The 19,437-nt window shown below is 44.7% G+C and overlaps 1 protein-coding gene across 2 annotated transcripts in view; it reads left to right on the forward strand.

Moving 5' to 3' along the window:
* Nucleotides 1-748: 748 nt before the first annotated feature.
* The window catches only part of SLC38A3 (solute carrier family 38 member 3), a 106,600-nt gene continuing 87,911 nt past the window's right edge, over nucleotides 749-19,437 (forward strand). Inside the window, exon 1 of one of the 2 annotated variants that reach the window (XM_077326015.1) lies at nucleotides 749-923. The gene's annotated coding sequence lies outside the window, so the exon portion shown is untranslated. The remainder of the gene's footprint in view (nucleotides 924-19,437) is intronic. The other variant, XM_077326016.1, reaches the window with a different exon arrangement.

Consider the following 19,437-nt stretch of genomic DNA (forward strand, 5'->3'; position numbering starts at 1 on the left):
GCTCTCGCCCACAAGATTAGAAGAACCAAAATAGGCCACTGCCATTTAATCCAAACTCTACTTTCCTGGGGGAGAACTGTCAGATTTAATTAAAAGGACCCCTTTGAGGATTAGCATTTTTAAATATATATCTCGAGAGATTAGTATAATTAGTAGATGCAAAAGCTTGACGCACAAGTGCCCGCACAGATGCCGAGGGTTTGTTTACTCGGAGAGCCCACTTGCTTCCCGGCCAAGAAAGGCTTCCAATTTGCAAGTTCATTCTGAATTTGGGTTCGGATGGGCCACGGCGATGGATAAGTGGATGCTGGGTTCAGCACTATGGAAAACGAACAAAAAACGTTGGTCTGGGCAACCGTGCAGAACCGAGTCTGCAAACTGCGATGCTAAACATGCTTCCAAGGCAACGGGACAAAACAAAATTAGCTCGAACAGCCAAGTAGAGAGGTGCGAAGTATCCCTTTGCGTCGGTCCACTTACTCCAAAGTAGCCCCTCCGGGATGGGCTTTTCCGGGGCAAAAGCGTTCCCTCGAGGCGCAGCTAACCTGCAAAGCGCCCGCGTCTTGCTGCCCGGCCTTCCCGGCCTTCTCGCCCTCTGCGCGTGCACAGCCCCCTATGGCCCCCTGCCAGCGTCCTGCCCTCCCTTCAAGTCCCCCAAACCGGGGGGAGGGCACGCATGACGCTGCTCCAGCAGCCGCGGAGATTGGAGGCAGCCGTGGGAGGGGGCGGGCAGGCATTAATCTTTTCACCTCCATTGGGGATTATTGGCGAGCTCTGTAATCTGCGGGCGCAGAGCGAGGAGGGCGACGCGGGATTGCCGGACGGGCGCGCCGAAGACCTGCAAGTTTGGCCAGCTTCTGCCGGCGCGGAACGGACGGAGGCAGCGGCCGCTCGAACTGGGTCGGGGCTTGAAGGGCAAGCACGTAAGTCACAGCCGACTTCGCGCCTCGGGAGGGGCTGGAGGGTCTGCCACAGAGTCTTCGCCTTTCTATTGCTATTTATAAAGCCGCGACGCGACGCGCGGGAGGAGCAGCCGAAGAGTGCCATTTGAAGCACCCTGCCCAGACGACCGCTTGAACTTTTCTGAGCCCCTCTCCCTCGACGTAGTACTGCGACTAATACCTGCCTTGGGGCGGGGGTTCACGGAGGTTTTAACATCCTGACAAGACGTGAGGAATGAACCGCCGGAGCCTGGCTGAGCAGGGCTGGCCGCAAAAGCGCCATCCACTGCCTCCTTTCCCCCGTTATCGGGATGGCAGGGGGTCCTGCGCAGAGTGGATGAGGGACAGATCTTCCCTTGGGGCAGGACTCCGTGACCTCCTGGTGCGCCTTTCCATCCCAGACTCTGGACTGTTTCCCTCCCTCCATCTCACTTTCTCTTACCAAACTTTTATCAATGAGTTCTTTTAGTTTCTTGTTCTGGTTTTCTCCCGAAGAATGGATGTCTGGAGATAGTGTCCAAAGAAACTGGATATAGCCTCTGAACTTTTAGGCTGGAATAAAATTCTGTTAGTGTTTAAAATGCTACTTGACTCCTGTTTGGTCTGCTAAGAAAGACTAACATGGCCACTTTTTGAAATATGAATAACCTATCCTAACTTAATTTTGGTACCTGGGAAAAGGGGATTTGTAATAGTTCTAGTCTTATTTGGGCAGTATTCCTAACTAAATTGTTTTGGACATTATGCTGCTCCCGCTTTTTACAAATAGAAAAGAAAGGTGGATGGAACTGGGCTCATTCACAATCCAGCACTGAGATTTGATCACACGCGAGTTTCACGACTACTACTGTGGCATGCCATATGGCCCTACTCAGAAAAGTCTTTTTTGTGTGTGAGATTTAGAGCAATTTGCAGCCTGCAACTTGAATTTGACCCACGAAACAATTTTAACTAGAGGCTCTAGCAGATTTATACAAACTCTAGTCAGGGTTCTTTCCCATCACTTCACTTGTAAAGGAAATGAAAATTGTTTTCAGAAGTTGTGTGTATATGAGAGAGCAAGAGTCCACATGGTATAAGCAACTTCAACACTGAAACAAGTGTTTAGGTTTTGATTTTAGGTGCAGAGTGCCTTCAGGGCTCTTCAGGACTTTATTACCAGCGAGGGGCAAGAAATATATTTATACCAGCAAATTCAGATGGATGAGGCAAACAGGATGTGCCAGACACTATGGCGGAGGCAGACCTGCAAAGCAGTGGGGCTGGAGAAGGGAAAACTTCCTCATTGCCCCAAGTATGATCAGGCAAAGCTTCAGACATGACAGAACTAGGAACATTTCTTCTAGGCTGCACATTAGCTTCTTCCTTTTAAATTGGGGAGGAAGAGTTACAGAGGATAACTTGTGCCCCCTCAATGCAGGAATAAGACATGAATACTTTTCCTATCATAGTGCAGGCACCATGTTCAAATCTATTGTAAGTTCAGAGAAATGGTACATTAATGTTTTTGATGCACAGTTGATTAATAAATTCATGCTTGTGTAAGCAGCTACTGCACCTTCTACACTAATTTATCATGACTAATCCATTTTTGATGCTACAGAGGAAGAGAAAAAGTCTCAAGTTTCCAATTAGAAAACTTGCTTCCAGTCATACATATATTCAGACTTGTAGTTTGAGGATGCTTTCAGCGTGGTTTTCACCTTTTCTGTTGGTGGATGCTGCCAATACACATTGTACTTTCTTTTGACCAAATTACTTCTATACGGTAGCTTCTCTTCTGACTCTGATATTTTTCAATTCAGTCAATGTGATTTGAAGCAAAATAATGCAGTTTCTGAAACTGACATAAAGACTAAATTATTAGAGGGGACAGAGATGGAGTTAGTTTGGCATCAAAGCAAGAGATTCACAAAAGGCTGTGAAATGTACATTGCTGGGAGATTATTTATTTGCTTCTTTTAAACCCTGCCTTTCTCCCCAGTGGGGATCCAGAGTGGCCGAAATGGTTCTTCCATCCATGTTTTCCTAACAACAACTCTGTGGGGCAATTTAGGATGAAGTGTGAGGCTGGCCCAAGGTCACTCTGCAAGTTTCTGTGGCAGAATGGATATTTGAATTTGCATCTCCCAGATCTTTATCTGACACTTTAGTTTAACCACTATACCCACTGACTTCTATAAACATTAGTCATGGTCACTGGTGTATCTTTATTTATTTCCTAGTACAAGAAGTTGGCCTAAATGAGCTCCAGAGGTTTCTTCCAGACTTGTACTTTCGCTGTTCTGAGAGCTATTACTATGAGTGAGAACTACTAGTACTCACCTCAGATGCAGGCATGCTGCTATTCTTTCAGATTCAGCCCCCTCTCCCAGTCTGCAACATGGGGATAATGATGTTGGCCTGCCTTACAGGGCTGTCATAAGGATTCAGGGCCAGATTGTCATGAAAAGAGGCCCTAGGCTATTCCACTTATGTGGCCCTTTCACCTCCCATTTTTAAGTTTATAAATTACATGAGAGATAATAAAATACATCATTACTGTGATATATATCAATATGTTAAATGAAACATGTGATTGGTATAAACCTTTATAAAAAATGTGGAATATAGGCCCTCTTCATCTTGAGTCCCTACGCTGAAGCCTAGTTAGCCTATAGGAAAATCCGGCCCTGTAAGAATTAATGGATATGAAGCTCTTGAAAACTGGGTTGCTTCATTTAATGTCATATTTATTGTGGCTGCATTTGGAGAAAATCTGAAATGTTGACACTTCTTTAGATGAAAGGATCCTGGTGGGCATTTCTTTTCTCTTTTATGAAATTCTCCAGCTGGATGAATGGCCATAAATGCAGCAGGACATACTGATCTCATTACTAATACTTTTTTTCCCTCCATATTTGAACATCACAGACTATTGAGGGTGAAGTCTTGGAAAGTACTGTCCAAGTGGCTGGGTTATCCAGGGGATAAGGACTTGTCTGGCATTTGCTGTGTTGTATGCATTTTAAAAACTACACTTTTTCCAGCTTTAATTTTTAATTGGGCACAGGAGTGACATATGTTTGCTGGCTCTGGAAACTCTTGCAGCATAGATCAAATATCTGGATCTTCTGCTATAGACTTGAGATAGGATAGTTTGGTATTCTACTATCCCACAGTAACAGTCTATTGAGATCCAAGGAGTTGCAGGGTTTTTTTGCTTGTAAGTATGATTGTGGCTTCACTTGTGTTATTTGTGATACCATTGTAGCCGTGTAGCTGATGAAGTGGGCTTTGACTTACAAAACTTTGTACCATGAGAAATATTATTGGTCTTTAAGGTGCTTCTATACTTGAATTTTGTAATAGCCACTATGGCTGTAGGAATCATTTGTTTTGAATATAACATTCACTATACTGGCTGGGCTATGTATGTATGTGAGTATGTGCACTCTGTAGTGAGAAAGGTGAACAGAGAGACTGCTGTTTAATTCCTAGGTAAGTATTTATAGAGCTTGCCTTATAGATGTGTTTTCCTCACTTCAGGAAGTATGCTGTGTTCTCTGATGGGCTACTTGCCCTTGCTTTTGGCCAGTTTCTTCCACATACCTAGAACAAGGGTTCTTCAATAGATCTCTGTGTATACAGCAAAAAGGTACTCTGTGTGATCAGGGGAGGGGCAGAGAAGGGCTACAACGTCATGCCTGCAACTGCCTCATTTCCCAAAGTAATGTACACAGTTGAAAGTGTGCGGTCTTTTTTCTTGTATCTTCAAGGGCTAGAAATTTACTTTTTAAAAAACATTTGCCATTTCCATAATTCTTACTGAAAAAATTCATCCAATTGGCTGATACAAAAATGTAATTTTTTTGGTTATTCTTATTCCAATTTATTTTGTAGATATTTAACGTGTAAATATAAATCAAAACGGGTTCCAGATAAACACAATTTTTTTCTTTTTCAATGGCCCATTTTCAAGGATGTTCTCTTCCTCAGTGGTTTGTTATCCTATGAATAGTCCCTCAGGCTCAACATTTCCTGGAGGTTTCTGCTGTTCTACGGCTGTGAATACAATTGTCAAGGAAAAAGGAGAAGGCAGCCTGTTACTTCTCAAGAGGAGACAGAATGAAAGTAAATACCAGATCTCAAGAACCATGTCAGGTTGTACTGATCTCCAAAGTAGGGGTTAAAGTAGGATTTTTAGCCTTTGACCATTGTGTAATAGGCTGAAATCCAATATATGCAATTTCCCCCCCTAGAATTGCAGTGCAGTGATGATGAGTCCTAAAGTGTTGAATGTTTGCCTTTTATTCAGAAGGTAAGGGCATTGAAACCTTGTTAAAAAAAATGGGACACCCCCAGTGTCATGGAAATTTGTTTTAAAAGAAACTCTACTTACTAATCTCTATCTTCTTGATTTAAAAGACAGAAGATGTCTTTTTCAAAATGTTCTAAGAAACAATGGCTTTATTCCAGAAGCCAGCATCAAACACATGCTTCAAGATGATGCTCTGAGGTCTGGTAATGGAAGGCACAACTTTGTCTCTATCATGAGGTCAAGGTACTCTTTCTCTTGCCAGGCTACTGAGAAGACTGGATATTTGTTTGCTTTGAACCAGAACAAGAGTGCAGTTGTTTATAGCTTGAACAATAAAAAATTCGTATTGGAGGATCGGCTCTTCCTGCGGCTCTTCCTGTGTTCTTGTCATCTGATCATCTCAAAGAGCCTTGCACTCATTCATTCATTCTCACGTCATTCCTGCAGCCATTGTTCTGTATCCCCACTTCGCTGGCAGGTACTGTGGGGTAGTATGACCGGAACAAGCTAAGCAATAGTACAGGGTGAGCAAGGACCTCAGATTCCTTAACTTGGAGATGCTGCTTCAAATGCTGTGTGTTTCTAATCACAAGAAGCAAAATGAGGCTCTTTGACACCGAGGCTTTCTGGACAGCCAGCATATGGTGCAATGAATGAGCATTTATTTCTCATTACATGCACCCAATCCACGTGACTACCTTCAAAGTCATTTATTTATTTGCAATTTTTCTGTACTGTTTTTGAGTTGCAAGGACTCTTACAGTTTAAAATCAACATGAAGTATAATAGAACCCAATAAAAATCCTAAATTCATGCACAGCTATCTCAAACTCCGTGAACTATTTGTGATCACTTACCTAAAAGCTTTTCAGCAACAGCATGGCATCAATGCTAACTTCAATATAAAGTAAATTCCAGTTTCAATTGCCTTTGTCCACTTCCAAAAGGAAACAAGTGAAGAAGAAAGGTAGACTTCCTGTGGAAGCTGATTGCACAGTGCTGCAGCAGCAACTACTGAAAAACCTTGCTTTTGATAAGAGGTCAGTGGTGAATCTGCCTGAGGCCCATTATGAACGGCCACCGAAATGGCGATTTTGGGTCACATGGAAAACGCAGAGGGGGAAGACGTGAAGCACACCGGTTATGCACGGACGGGGCGTGACGGCGGCAAAACCCAGAGTAACCGATTATGCACGCAGCGATCCCAGCGTCGCTTCTGGTTGCGCCCCGGTCACCCGGAAGCTGCACTTTCTTCCGCGTTTCGCTAACGCGGCTTTTTTGGCAGCATGCACCGAATCTGTGGCCAGTTGCAGCCGGCACCATGCGTTATTGGTGATTTTAGTCGTCGCCATTCCACCCCGAATGTGCGTTATTCCCCCTGTACATAATGGGTCTGAGTGTGTTCTTTGCAGGACCTCACTGGCACCTCTTAAGGAACAAATTGGCTCATTTGAAAGTATGTACTCTGAAGCCAGACTTTACAGGTCAAAATTGATACTTTAAATTTGTGCAGATATCACTGTAATGCCACTGTGATGACCTGGATAGCCCAGGCACACCTGATCATATCAGTTCTTGGAAACTAAACAGTATCAGCCTTGGCTAGCACTTGGAAGGGCGATCTCCAAGGAATGCCTCAGGGATGTGATCCGGGTGCAGGCAATGGCAAATTGTCTCTGAACATCTCTTGCCTGAGAGCCAGACAATTTTAGGATCTCCTGGCTATATTACATACATGTCATATGATTATGATAAATAAATGCCACTGTGATGTGCTCTGTTCAGATAATTCCTGAAACAAAGCTGGCAAGCAGCATTTTTAACTGAATTTCTTCCCATCTTTAAACGTCCCGCGGCGTGGGGCGCCACAGACTAAATAAAGCAGTAAGGGCTGGTGGGGAAGAGTTAGGGTGGGACCTGTCCGGGATAAAAACTCTCAGAGTGCCACTCAGGGGCCAAGTGTTGGCCACTGTTGGCCACTCGGCCCGTCTCCCAAACGGCCCGCCGCTAACTCTACACTCCTCCCGAGCAGCCATCCTTGCCGGATGGCTGCCGGCCAGGAGCCTTGCCCCACGCCGCTGGGCTCCTGGGGAACTTCTTCCCCTCCGCCCAGCAACTGCCCTTCCCCGCCCGCGCAACTCACGGACGTCCTACCCCCCCATCCGCCACGCGAGCCCTTCTCACCCCGACCTACAAGGAGCCTCCCCGCCCGCCGACACCCGCGCCCTTCCCACCCCCAACCCCCCACATACACGCTCCCGCTTCCCCGCTTGGGCCTGGAATTCCCCACTGCCGCGGCCACTCCTACAAGACGCTTCGCCGCTTTGACAACACTTCGCCGCTGCCGCTGCCCACGACAATTCAACGGAGACAAGATGGCGGCCATGACTCAGCCTACGCCACGAAGCCGCTCCTCGCCCAGCACCCTGCCGCTGCCGCTCGAAAATGGCGCCGCAGCACAGAGTGCTGCCGCGGAGCCGCTGCCGCTGGAACGCCGCCCACGCCATCTTGAAGGGGACAAGATGGCCGCCATGAATCAGCCAATGCCGCGGAGCCGCTCCTAGGCCAACAAACTGCCGATGCCCGAAAATGCTGCCGCTGCACGGAGCGCCGCCGCGGAGCAGCTGCCGCTGAACCGCCGCCCATGCCAGCTTGAAGGAGACAAGATGGCCGCCATGAATCTGCCAATGCCGCGGAGCCGCTCCTAGGTCAACGACCTGCCGACGCCCGAAAATGCCGCCGCTGCACAGAGCGCCGCCGCGGAGTCGCTGCCGCTGGACCGCCGCCCATGCCAGCTTGAAGGAGACAAGATGGCCGCCATGAATCTGCCAACGCCGCAGAGCCGCTCCTAGGCCAGCGCCTCACTGACGCCTCGGCGCCGCTGCCTGAAAATGCCAGCGCTACACAGAGCGCCGCCGCCGCGGAGCCGCTGCTGCTAGACCGACACGCGAAGCCTTCGGAGCCTGCCCTGACCCGCCTGCCCTCCCGCTGCCCACCTATGATCCAGCACACTGCCGCGTGCTCGGGACCCGGTGAGTCTCCTGGATGGGCAGGGGGGGCCCAGACCGACAGCCACCACCCCTCGAAGCCAGGGCCCATCTAACACCCTCCTGCACCCACATTATCCCCCACCTAGCGCCCGCTGTATTTCAACTACAGCGGGCTTAATTCCTAGTATAGTCATAAGGGGGAAGCCCCATGTAGATCCCATTATGGTAGTCTAAACAGAAAGGTCACCAAGGCATGAATGATTGTTGCATCATTTTTCACTTCCAGCATAAAGCATAGCTGGTGAATCAGAGAACACTGGTAAAAGGCACTCTTAGTTGGGTAATTTAAATAAATTAAATGGACTCCGGGGAATGGTAGAAGACAGGAAGGCCTGGAGGATCGTTGTTCATGGGGTCGCGATGGGTCAGACACGACTTCGCAACTAACAACAACAACATAACAACAAAGTTGGGTATCTGTTACTTCAAAATCAAGCTACAGTGCTGGATCTGGGAGGACTTCCGTGTTATGAACCTGACCCTTCATGAAGGGTACAATCTCATCCACAGCAGACATTTCCTTTACCAGTTAGTTCCCTGAATCCCTCCTCTCCATCGTAATCTCTGTACTTCAGTTTATTTTCTCTCAGCCAATCCACCATAGACTGTTTTGGATATTGATGGATATTTTATGTAAGCTTTGCTATATGAGGAAACAAGATGGCAACGGAGCAGTAGCAGCATTGTTAGAGGTCTTGTTAGACTTCTTTTGTAGTGGGATAGAAATTTTATGGATAAATATGTGTAGTATTTTATTTATTTATTCATTTTGTACACCACTCCTCCTTGCAGGGCCGATTTGAAGAGGTTCACATACAGTATTGAACACACAAAATCCCTATAAAATTGTAATTAATTATTAATTAAAATACGTTGGAATTGCTTCCATAATTACAACTGCTCCTGGAATACTTTGGTTTATATGTCAAGTCACTGTTTGTACAGAAATAAACCAGGCACTCACATCAGATTTAGGCAGCGTCTTTATGAGGAGGACATAAAGGACATATGAGGAGGACTATGTGTTGAAGGACAGCTATGCAATTTCTTAAGGCTGAGGGATGACTTTGCCTGGCTGAAAGGCCAAATCTCCTCACCAACAGCATCCAGGAGGTGGCAGCTCAAGGTACATAAACTGTAAAGAACAATAACCAGTTGGGACTATTTGCTTTGGCGGACGTATAATAAGTAAACCTCTTATCTCAGAGGACTGGCTTGTTTTCTCAGGGCATTGTTTTCAAAGCTGTGTTATGGCTGGCAAGACAGTGAAGCAATCTATACTCTGCTCCTTGTACTGAAACTGGGGGCCAAATACACATGTGCCCCCTGCTGCAACTTGTCAGTGCTTACCCAGAGATTTATTTCCTGTTGCCTCCATTTCTTTCACCTCAGATTCCCTACCATACCCCAGCTGGCAGTCCAATCAGTATACTGCCTCAGAGAGGATGATAATTTAAAACACATAAATAAGGGCAAATTCTTCTTTAGGTTCTCTTAATGTGTAAAAGGTCAATGTTCATGGGGGGGGGGTTTGAAGTGTGTGTGTGTGTTTTAGAGCACATAAGTATAGCATCTATTCAGGCTCCATTCAGTAGTCTCTGATAACTTTTACTACACAAACAAGAAGAGCCATCCTGCTAAAAAACAGGGCAGAGTTTTAAAACACCATGTTGAGAAGGAACCATTGCACCAAGGAGTACTGGTTTATCAGAGCCAGAACTAGACGTGCTCCATGTTCTAGAACTAGGAAAGTGTGAAAGAACAATTCCTGTAGTGAGGCTGGGGATTTAGTGTGGTTGTGATAAGGAATTAGGAAGCATTGTGTGCAGCTCTTTTGCCAAAAGAGTACTGAATGTAAATAGGCACAGATGAGCATTGTACCACACATCTGTGGTAAAATTCCCTTTATCATACAGAAGGATGATAGTGACAATCCACTTGAAGGTGATAAATGTTTGTATTCCTCTTGTCACAGTGGAGCATAACTGAGTTAACACTGTGTTCATGTGCATGGAACTTTTTTACCTTGTCTGATCAATAGGTGCTGTAGCCATCCTTATTGCTAGGCAATCAAATTGCTGCTGTTCACTCTGCCTGTCACCTAAGCAAATCTCAGTGTTGTTTGCCTCTTATCCCACACCACTTACACAAGTAGTAATTTATTTCACTGCAATTTAGAAGCGATTTGGAACAAAGATTACCTCAAGATACTTGGATGGTACATCCACTATTGTCTCTTACTTTGCAGACCCATTCTATGAGGAACAATGACTTTCTCTTCTAAAGGCTGGATTTCTATCCACCTTTATCCGTGTATGGCTCTTGCTTCCTCCCAAAGAGCAGCTTGGGGCAGAAGAAGTGAGTTCATCTCTGCAGCATGCATGACTATCTTAACTTTCATAATTAGGGGCAGGAACTGGAGCAACGGCCCAGAACAGACTCTTCAGCTGACCTGGTAATTCAGTGGGGAAATCACACAGTAGCCACGGGATCATTAGCAGCAGAAGTACATCATTTTGTGGGCTGGCCGGCAACATACAAGCCAAAGACTTCATTGCCAATCAGAACTTTTTTTCACTGTCAGTTGAACATCAAGAATTTCAACTACAATAAATTAAAATAACTATTTGGGAACATGCTTTGTATCCAGGAATTCAGAATGAGACCTGGGGAGGCACTGAGGCATAATGATGAGAGCAGTGGCGTGGGATGGTGTATGTGCATATGTGGGAGGGAGCCAATAGACAAAAAGCAACATGAGGAAGGCTGGGAACTCAATAACATTTTGGAGGTGGCTGTTGTTGTGATGATAAGATAGAGGAAGGACAACAATGTGATAAGCAGTATTGAGTCTCCAATAGGGAGAAAAGTGAGCTATATATAAAAATGAAAATAATTTTAAAATATGATTTTTCTAAAGCCCATCCCCCTGTGTATCGCTGGTCTATATTAAGGATGTTATCATCTGAATTTCCTCCTGTATTTCAAAATTCCAAATGACCTCATCTGAAATAGAACTAGTTCATTATGCCACTGTTTGGTTTTATATTTCCAAATTTTGTACTGTACTCTGTGGATATATACTTTGTCACAACTTTTCATTCTTTCATCTTATTTGTGTCTTTCTGACCTCTGCAGTGCATTTGTGCTTGTGTGCTTTCATAAACACTGACTAAAAGCAAAATGAGGGTGCATGTGACCAAATCAAGATTTGTGTGTGTGTGTGTGTTGGAGTTTTTAAATTAACATGCAGTAGTGCCTGTGTCCATTAGTAGAATAGCTGAAGAAAAATAATCTTGATGTAGTCTTATGCATATCCCATTAAGATTGCTTATGCAATGAGGGAAAGCTTTTACTCAGTATGTTACAGGCAGCCTTCCTGTTGTGTCCTGTCATTCCCTTTCTATAGTAGTCCACTGCCATAGAACACATGTTCCAAAGAAAGCTTGTGAGTTGTGTGGCAGGTTTGCCAGCTGTTGCTTCTCTTTCATAACATTGCAGTGATGGGAGAATCTACACCTGCAGAATGTTTCCCCTGTCCACTATTGATAGATAAAAAGCAAAAGAAAATAATAGCAAGCTTCTCAGACTGTCCCAAGACTCCTTGAAAATTTCCTTTCAATAGGTGTGCTGCTGTTTTTGCCAGTTCTTCAGAGAAAACAGCGTTCAGATGGTGAGACAGAGAAGGAAACTGCTACCTCCTTTAAAGCTGTGTACCTCCTGGGACAGTTTACCTTAAGGACTGCCTTCTCCAATATAAACCTACCCGCTAACTCTAGTCATCCTCAAGGAGGCCCTGTTTCAGTTGCCTCTGCCATGATGCCATCTGAAGCTAGACAGGTAGTAAACTGAGAAAGAGCCTTTTCTCTTGTGGTACCAAAACTATAGAACTCTCTCTCCAAGGAGAGTTGTCTGTTTTCCTCCATTAGTGTCTTTTACCATAGCAGATGAACACTTTTTTTGTTTCATCTGGCATAGCCCCAATAATGGGTTTTGGTCCCCCTCCTAGAGCTGTTTGTTCTGTGTTTTAATTGAATTTTATATTTTAACTGTATTTTATTTGTTCAAATGTTTAGATATTTTGTTTGCTGCCTTGTAGACCCTAATTGAGTGGGAAAACAGCATAAAATGGTTTAAATACAATAAATCTTCTGCCTTACACCGAGATCCTTCGTAGATTTATCTCCTTGAGCCTGAATTTCTATTGTTCTTTACTGTGTTCCATAGGCAAAGTTACCAGAAGAACCTGCATGTCAGGAACCACTTTAGAACAAAAATGGCTGTGGGTGGGCACCATGAGTCGTCAACAGGCCTTAAGATCATGAGTTGAAATTCCTTTACAAGACTGAGTTCTTCATTTGTTAAGAACTGCAAGGCAGAGGCTGACAGCACTGACAATTAACATAGAAATACATTGATATATTGAATAAAAGAATCATAAATGCTGTAATAGAATTAAAGGCAGCAGTCCTGGGTGTGGTTATTTAGTCGTGAGTCCCTTGAACCTAGAGGTGTGTATTTCCAAGTCAACAAGCAAAAATCAGAACAAATTTACATCTTGCTCTGTTAGATCCGATTTCTATCACATAAAACAGGATAAAATAGTTTGGGACAAAATGGCTTTTGTTCAGCCTTTGTTTTTCCTCTTCTTTCCTAAATCTGTCTGTTCTGTTTCAGTGTAATCTAGAGGCAGGGAATCTGTCTTTCTTCCAGGTGGAATTTTGTAAAGCCCCAATTATAATGATGGCATTGTATTAAAAAGTGCTCTCGCCTTTGTGCCTTGGCATTCTCTCTTATTGGCTCTTGCACATACCGAGATAGCAGAATAATAAAATGAGGCAAACCCTGCCAGATCATCCACTTTTAGGATGGTAAGAGTGCTTCAACTTACCCCATTTCCAATTCAATTCTAACTTTATTAGTCATTCAGACCAAGTTATATGAACGTTTTCCAAAGTGTAGTGAAGATTCCTATGCTACTTCCTCTGAGAGACTTTGAGGCCAATTCTGCACAAGTTAAATGTAGCAGGAGTGTGGCAAATTGTAAACGTTACTAATTTGCAGTTATGCACGACGTCGCACACAATCTGCCACACTCCTGAAACCGATCCACAAAAAGCGATTCGTTGTAGTGCTTAAAGGGAAATCCAGAAAAGTGGAGTCACCCTCTGAAAAGCGCTATACTCTTGCAAACAATCTGCAACAGTTTCGAAAAAGTTCTGTGCATTCCCATTGTTGTGGTTTCAGCAAAGTCCCTCCCTCTGGCTCTCTCCTCTGAACTTCCGGCGAAGCGATCGCCATTTTTTTTTCTCGGAGCGAACAGAGAGCAACGAGCCAGCGAGCCTTCATTCACCCAGCGAGGCTTCTCCGGCTGCAGTCCCTCCACAGAGCTGCTTTAAAGCTCCCCTAAGTCACCAAGCACAACACAGCCCCGTTTGCAAGTTCCCTTTATTTTCGGCTGAAAATCGCGCATGTGCACGGGGGGGGGATTCACTTGGTGGAGCGTGGCAACGATGAATCGGCAGCTCGCATGCCAGCTGCCAGCTAGATGGGTCTCTACGTTAGAAGGAATCAAGGCATATTCGTTTCAACGTGTGTTTTTCTTTTTTAAAAAAAAAACATGTTCTTAAAGGGAAAGGGGCTTTTCCGGAGCATGATAACAACCGCCCATTGGCTGTTTGTTTGATTGATGGCCAGGGGCGGGATAAAGCAAGGAAAAAAATCGCTTCCTTTCTAGCGATTTTTGGCGAGACCGGAAACCTGTGGGAAACGATTGAAATGCTACTGGATTCCACTACAAAGGCAGGTATGCGTTACACCGAATTCCACTATTTTAAATTCTGTTATTTCTTTCTGCAAGCAATTTGCCACATTGATTCTTGCGCGGAATGGGCCTGAGAATATGCTGAAGTTCTCCAATTTCTTTCCCCTTTCCTATTTTTCTTGGGACCTACTGCCGTCAATTTATGCTTGACAAGTATATGAAAGGCAAAGTTGTCTGCACCCAGTAATTTGCTATCTATATTACATTAGTAATGTTAATAGGTTGTGGAAGAAGCTTAGTAGGCAATAAAGTGAAAGGGTGTTGTATTAAAAGGATGTTGGTTAGATTAGAATTCAGGACACCTAGTTCCATTTCATTCTCTGCTACCTAGCCACTTGACAAGGACAATGGAAACTGGGCAGGACAGACTGCTGAGAAATGCATTGTATTGTAGCCCAGCATAGAGTTAGCATGTCTCAGTTCAACCCCTGCATGTGTTTAGTGTTTAGAGCAGCCTTCCAGGAATCCCTGGCACAAACCCAGTAACAGGGGATAACTTCTTATACTGATTGGCTATTCATGATGTCAGTAGTTTTGATTAGTTTTCCCCCATGTAGATAGAATGGCAAACCATCCTGTATTGAGTCTGCCAAGTTAACGCTAGACGGTGTCACCCCAAGGGTCAGACATGACTCGGTGCTTGCACAGGGGATACCTTTACCTTTATGTAGATAGTTACTGTTGTTTCTTCATCTTCCCTAATGCTGCCTGCATGGGATCACAGTTAAACAGTGGTCAGGGGGACTGTGAAACTGGAGGAGCCTCCCTCTGCTGGGCACAGTTGTGTAGACTAGGGAACCCCAATTACGGGTCCGTGGATCCCAAGGGGCCTGCTGGAGCTCCAGAAGGGGTCTGTAGCCTTTACCCTCCTCTCTTAATGGATTTGGCCACAAGCTAGAGAAATGGCTGCCTCTGTCTAGAGGTCTCAGTGGGTAGGCCATGGGAATAAAAATCAAAGGGGGGGGGTCATTTGTGGCATGGTATGGGAGGGGGTCAGCCCTGTCTTCTCAGCTCCTGCCTGACTTGCAAATAAACACCACTGTGAAAAGGTGGTAATTAATTCAAGCAGAACCTCTTGGACCCACATAGATGATTCTGAGCCACACAGAACAAACACCAGCTCTTATTCCAACAATTTTCCCACCTTCCCCAGAACCATTAAGTTTCACACAGCAAGGAGTAGATAATAGATAGGAATGCAGGTGCAAGGCTGAGAGGCCCAGTTGAAAGAGATAACTGAGCAACTAGCAGTGACCTTGGAGCCAGCAAAGCAGGCAGAGGGGAAAAGAACAAGAATACATTTCAAAACAGTTACAAACAGGTTCAGAGAACTTTTATAAATCATGGCAGAAACTGGGGGGATTCTGAGGTCCGTTCCGCACGACTTTAATGTAGCAGAAGGCTTGCAAATTGTAAAGGCTACTACTTTGCAGTTCCTCAAGACGTCACACACAATCTGCAACACTCCCGCGAAAAGCGATTTGTTGTAGCGCTTCTAGGGAAATCGGGAAAAGTGGATTCACCCTCCGAAAAGCGCTACACTCTTGCGAACAATCTGCAACACTAGCGAAAAAGACCTGTGTGTTCCCATTGTTGCGGTTCCAACAAAGTCCTTCCCCCTGGCTCTCTCCTCTGAACTTCCGGCAAAGCAATCGCCATTTTTTTCCCCTCAAAGTGAGCAGAGAGCAACGAACTAGCGAGGCTTCATTGACCCAGCGAGGCTTCTCCGGCTACAGTCCCTCCACAGAAGTGCTTTAAAGCTCCCCTAAGTCCCCAAGCACAACACAGCCCCGTTTGCAAGTTCCCTTTATTTTCGGCCAATAATCGTGCCCATGGGGGGGGGGAATTTTCTTTTCACTCGGGGGAACATGGTAACGATGACTTACCAACTCACATGCCAGCTAGATGGATCTCTACGTTAGGAGGAATCAAGGCATATTCATTGCAACGTGTGTTTTTTGTTTTTTAAAAAACCTTTGCTTAAAGGGAAAGGGGCTTTTCGGGACATGATAACAACCGCCCAGTGGCTGTTTGTTTGATTGACGGCCAGGGACGGGACAAAGCACAGAAAAAATTGCTTCCTTTCTAGCAATTTTTGCGAGACTGGAAACCTGTGGGAAACGAATGAAACGCTACTGGATTCCACTACAAAGGCAGGTATACGTAACGCAGAGATTGCACTATTTAAAATAGCGTTTCCGCTTTGTGGAACCAATTGGCAACATTGGTCCTTGTGCGGAAACACCCTGACACTGCCCTTCTTTCCAGCTAACATGAGGTGGAGCCACCATAGTAGTAGGAAAGGTGGGGAAGCAGCAAAAGGAAGGCAAATTGTTTGAATGGTTATGTCAGTTCCAGGGGTGTGGCAGGGAGCCGTGGCTAGCTGACATTACTTCCAAGTCTCCTTGAAGACTGAAAAATTATTCCAGAGGCTCTTCCATGGTCAAAAGTTTAGACTGGTATAGACACTGGTATAGACATTGGAGGACCCTCCCAGTCTCCTCCTAACATGAATCCCATTTTGAAGACAGCTGAAATTAATAAAGGACAGAGGGCAAGCACAGATCCAGAACTACTACATCAGAGACACAACTATGCAACAAACCAAGCATATGTTGAATACAATCAGAAATGGAGTTCTGAAGGTGATTCATGTGGTGGCTAACTGTCTTCATTTAACAAGACTGCTGTGACTTTGAAAGCCAGATGAATAGACAGCAAAATAACTTTTCACTATCACTGTATCCCTGTGACAGGGATAATTGTGCTGGTCAAACAGTCGCTTGTGAAGCAGCTTGTAGTGGTACAGGCACCAGTTGGCAACCTCACAACAGACCAGTGAGATGTGCACCAGTCAATTCAGTTGTTGGTCATGTAGGCTCTGCAGATAGTTGACACTGCCCTGTGAATGAGGTCCATTGTGTTGGAAAGCTGTCTAGAAGAACTGTATGAGTAGGCTTTGTCAGTAGCAGCAGGACACATGATCTCAAGCACTGCATATGGCTGTGAGCTATGGATTTTAGAATGGTTCCATGCGTGTGCTCCTCATTCCATTTCTCATACCATTTTCCCATACTGTAGGGCAGGGGTTATGGTTCGGCTGCAGAGGATTTGCCATGCATGCAAAAGGTCCCCGGTTCAATCCCTGGCATCTCCAGTTAAAAGGATAAGGTAGGAGGTGTTGTGAAAGACTTCTGCCTGAAATCCTAGAAAGGCTCTGACAATCAGATTAGACAGTATTGACCTTGGTAGATCAGGGGGTTGACTCAGTATAAGGCAGCTTTGTGTGTACTCATGTGTAAATACCCAATCTCTTATAAGGAGTTGCATTGGGAGTCTGTTGTTTCTTTCTATTCCTCACGATCAGGCTTTGCTCCTGTGAGGTGATGATGGTCTTGAATTATGGCCAGCAGTTGGTTGGATCCAGGCACTGGCAGACATAAGGGCTGGAGAACTTTCCTGTGTTAGACCAGGGGCTGCAAAATTAACATGGACTAATTAACATAGTCCAGAGGCTGAGGGGGAGAGGGTGACATCACATCTTTTATATTGCCCATCCCTTCAACAGCTCCCAGCCCACGTTGGTTCTACAGTCATAAAGTTTCCAGGAATCATAAAGGACTGCTGGAGGAGGGAACAGACACTGGAGATATCTGTGATTGTCAATATTTTTCACTAATGGACTGCTAGATCCAATGCAATTGTTGTAGTGTAGCTATTGGTGCTCATTTAGAAAAGTGGTTGTATCTTTTTCTTCTGCCTGCATGTTGGTTTGCATATGCATATCAGGCCCACATCAACATCATTTTTGCACGACAGTGCAGTGACATCATGCTGACATCTTGAGAGCACCTCTCCGGGGGTCCTACCTACCTGTCCCACTGTGGGATATATGACTAGCATCTGTTAAAAGAAAAAGGGGTTTTAACCCAGTACATGATATTGCAGTGAGGAGAGATAGGTATGGGCAGCGTTGGTATCAGTCAAACTCTGGAGGTCAGGAGGATCCCCTTCACTTGTTTACCTGTGTGGGGTGTACTGTTCTTAGGTCTGAAAGCCTGGAGTATAGATTCCTGTTGAATATTCAAAGTTCTGGGAAGATCAGGTTTATTAATATGCCAAAACAATGTTTGCTGTCTTCCTTGACTGTACAGAATGCCCTTTCCTATCACTAGTGTTTTCTAAGCATACTTTCCATTTGGTCACAGTGTTCAACAAACCTGCCTGTTCTGAGCTTGGTAGTACTAGGGTTGGTGATAACTGCAGTCTCATTGTAGGAGCCATTAAGTCACATATCCTCGTTCAGTTCCTGAGTCCAGCTGTAGAACACATTACATAAAGACAGTGTTGTTCAGCATTACACACTTAAGTGTTTCATGTAACTAAATGCTCACCTATTTGGAAACTGGGAGAAAGATTCCCATGCAGGAGAGTGCAAGATTGTAGGAACATAGATGCAGCCAGGCAGGATCAGATCAGTGGTTTCTCTAGTCTGGTATCATGTATCTAGCAGTGGCTGCATGGAGGACCACAGGGAGCAACTCTCACCTACTTACTGCTCTCCAGCACCTGGAGGTCTTAGCCATCATAGCCCGCAATAGACATGTTCTCCATAAACAGCGGCCATCAATATATCTTGGGTTTCATAGCTTAATTACCAATTGTATGAAGTTGTATTTTCTGTAATTTGTACAGTTCAGTCCTGACCACTCAGAGGTCTAAACTGCATGTACTTCAGTGAGACTCACATGAGTAAATGAATTTAGGATTGTAGCTATTGACTGGCTTGTTTTATAAATACTGATGATAATGCACAGACAGCCCTTGCATTACCTGTGTGCCACTGGTCAGGGGTCTATAAATGTTTCCTCCCTACTAAGCACTGGCCCCAAGTTACAAGTTTTTATACAATTGGTCATATGAAGTTGTATGATGTGACTGACAGCAGCTCTCCAGGAGCTCAGTCAGGGAAAGGGATTTTCTGAGTACCTGTTACCAGAGATCCTTTAACTAGAACCTTCTGCATGAAAAAAACTGCACTCTACCTTTGATCCATAGCCCACCTTCCAGTGTAAAATTCTACTGTTTCACGGGACTTCTTTTGTGTGTGAAATAGTATTGATTAGTTTCTATTTAAATTTATGATGAAGTGTCATATCTGCTGCCTGCTTTCAGTGTTGGTTTTTGATCTTGGATTTCTTTGAAGTTACCTTTTATTTGCTTCATTTTTACTCCCCTTTCCTTCCAGTGAAAACCCAATGTAGCTTAAATCATTCTCTTCTTGTTGCATTTTAAAACTTAATGGCTCCATTTTAAAACACC

This window comes from Paroedura picta, chromosome 3, assembly GCF_049243985.1.
Source record: "Paroedura picta isolate Pp20150507F chromosome 3, Ppicta_v3.0, whole genome shotgun sequence".
In the NCBI taxonomy this organism is placed as follows: domain Eukaryota; kingdom Metazoa; phylum Chordata; class Lepidosauria; order Squamata; family Gekkonidae; genus Paroedura; species Paroedura picta.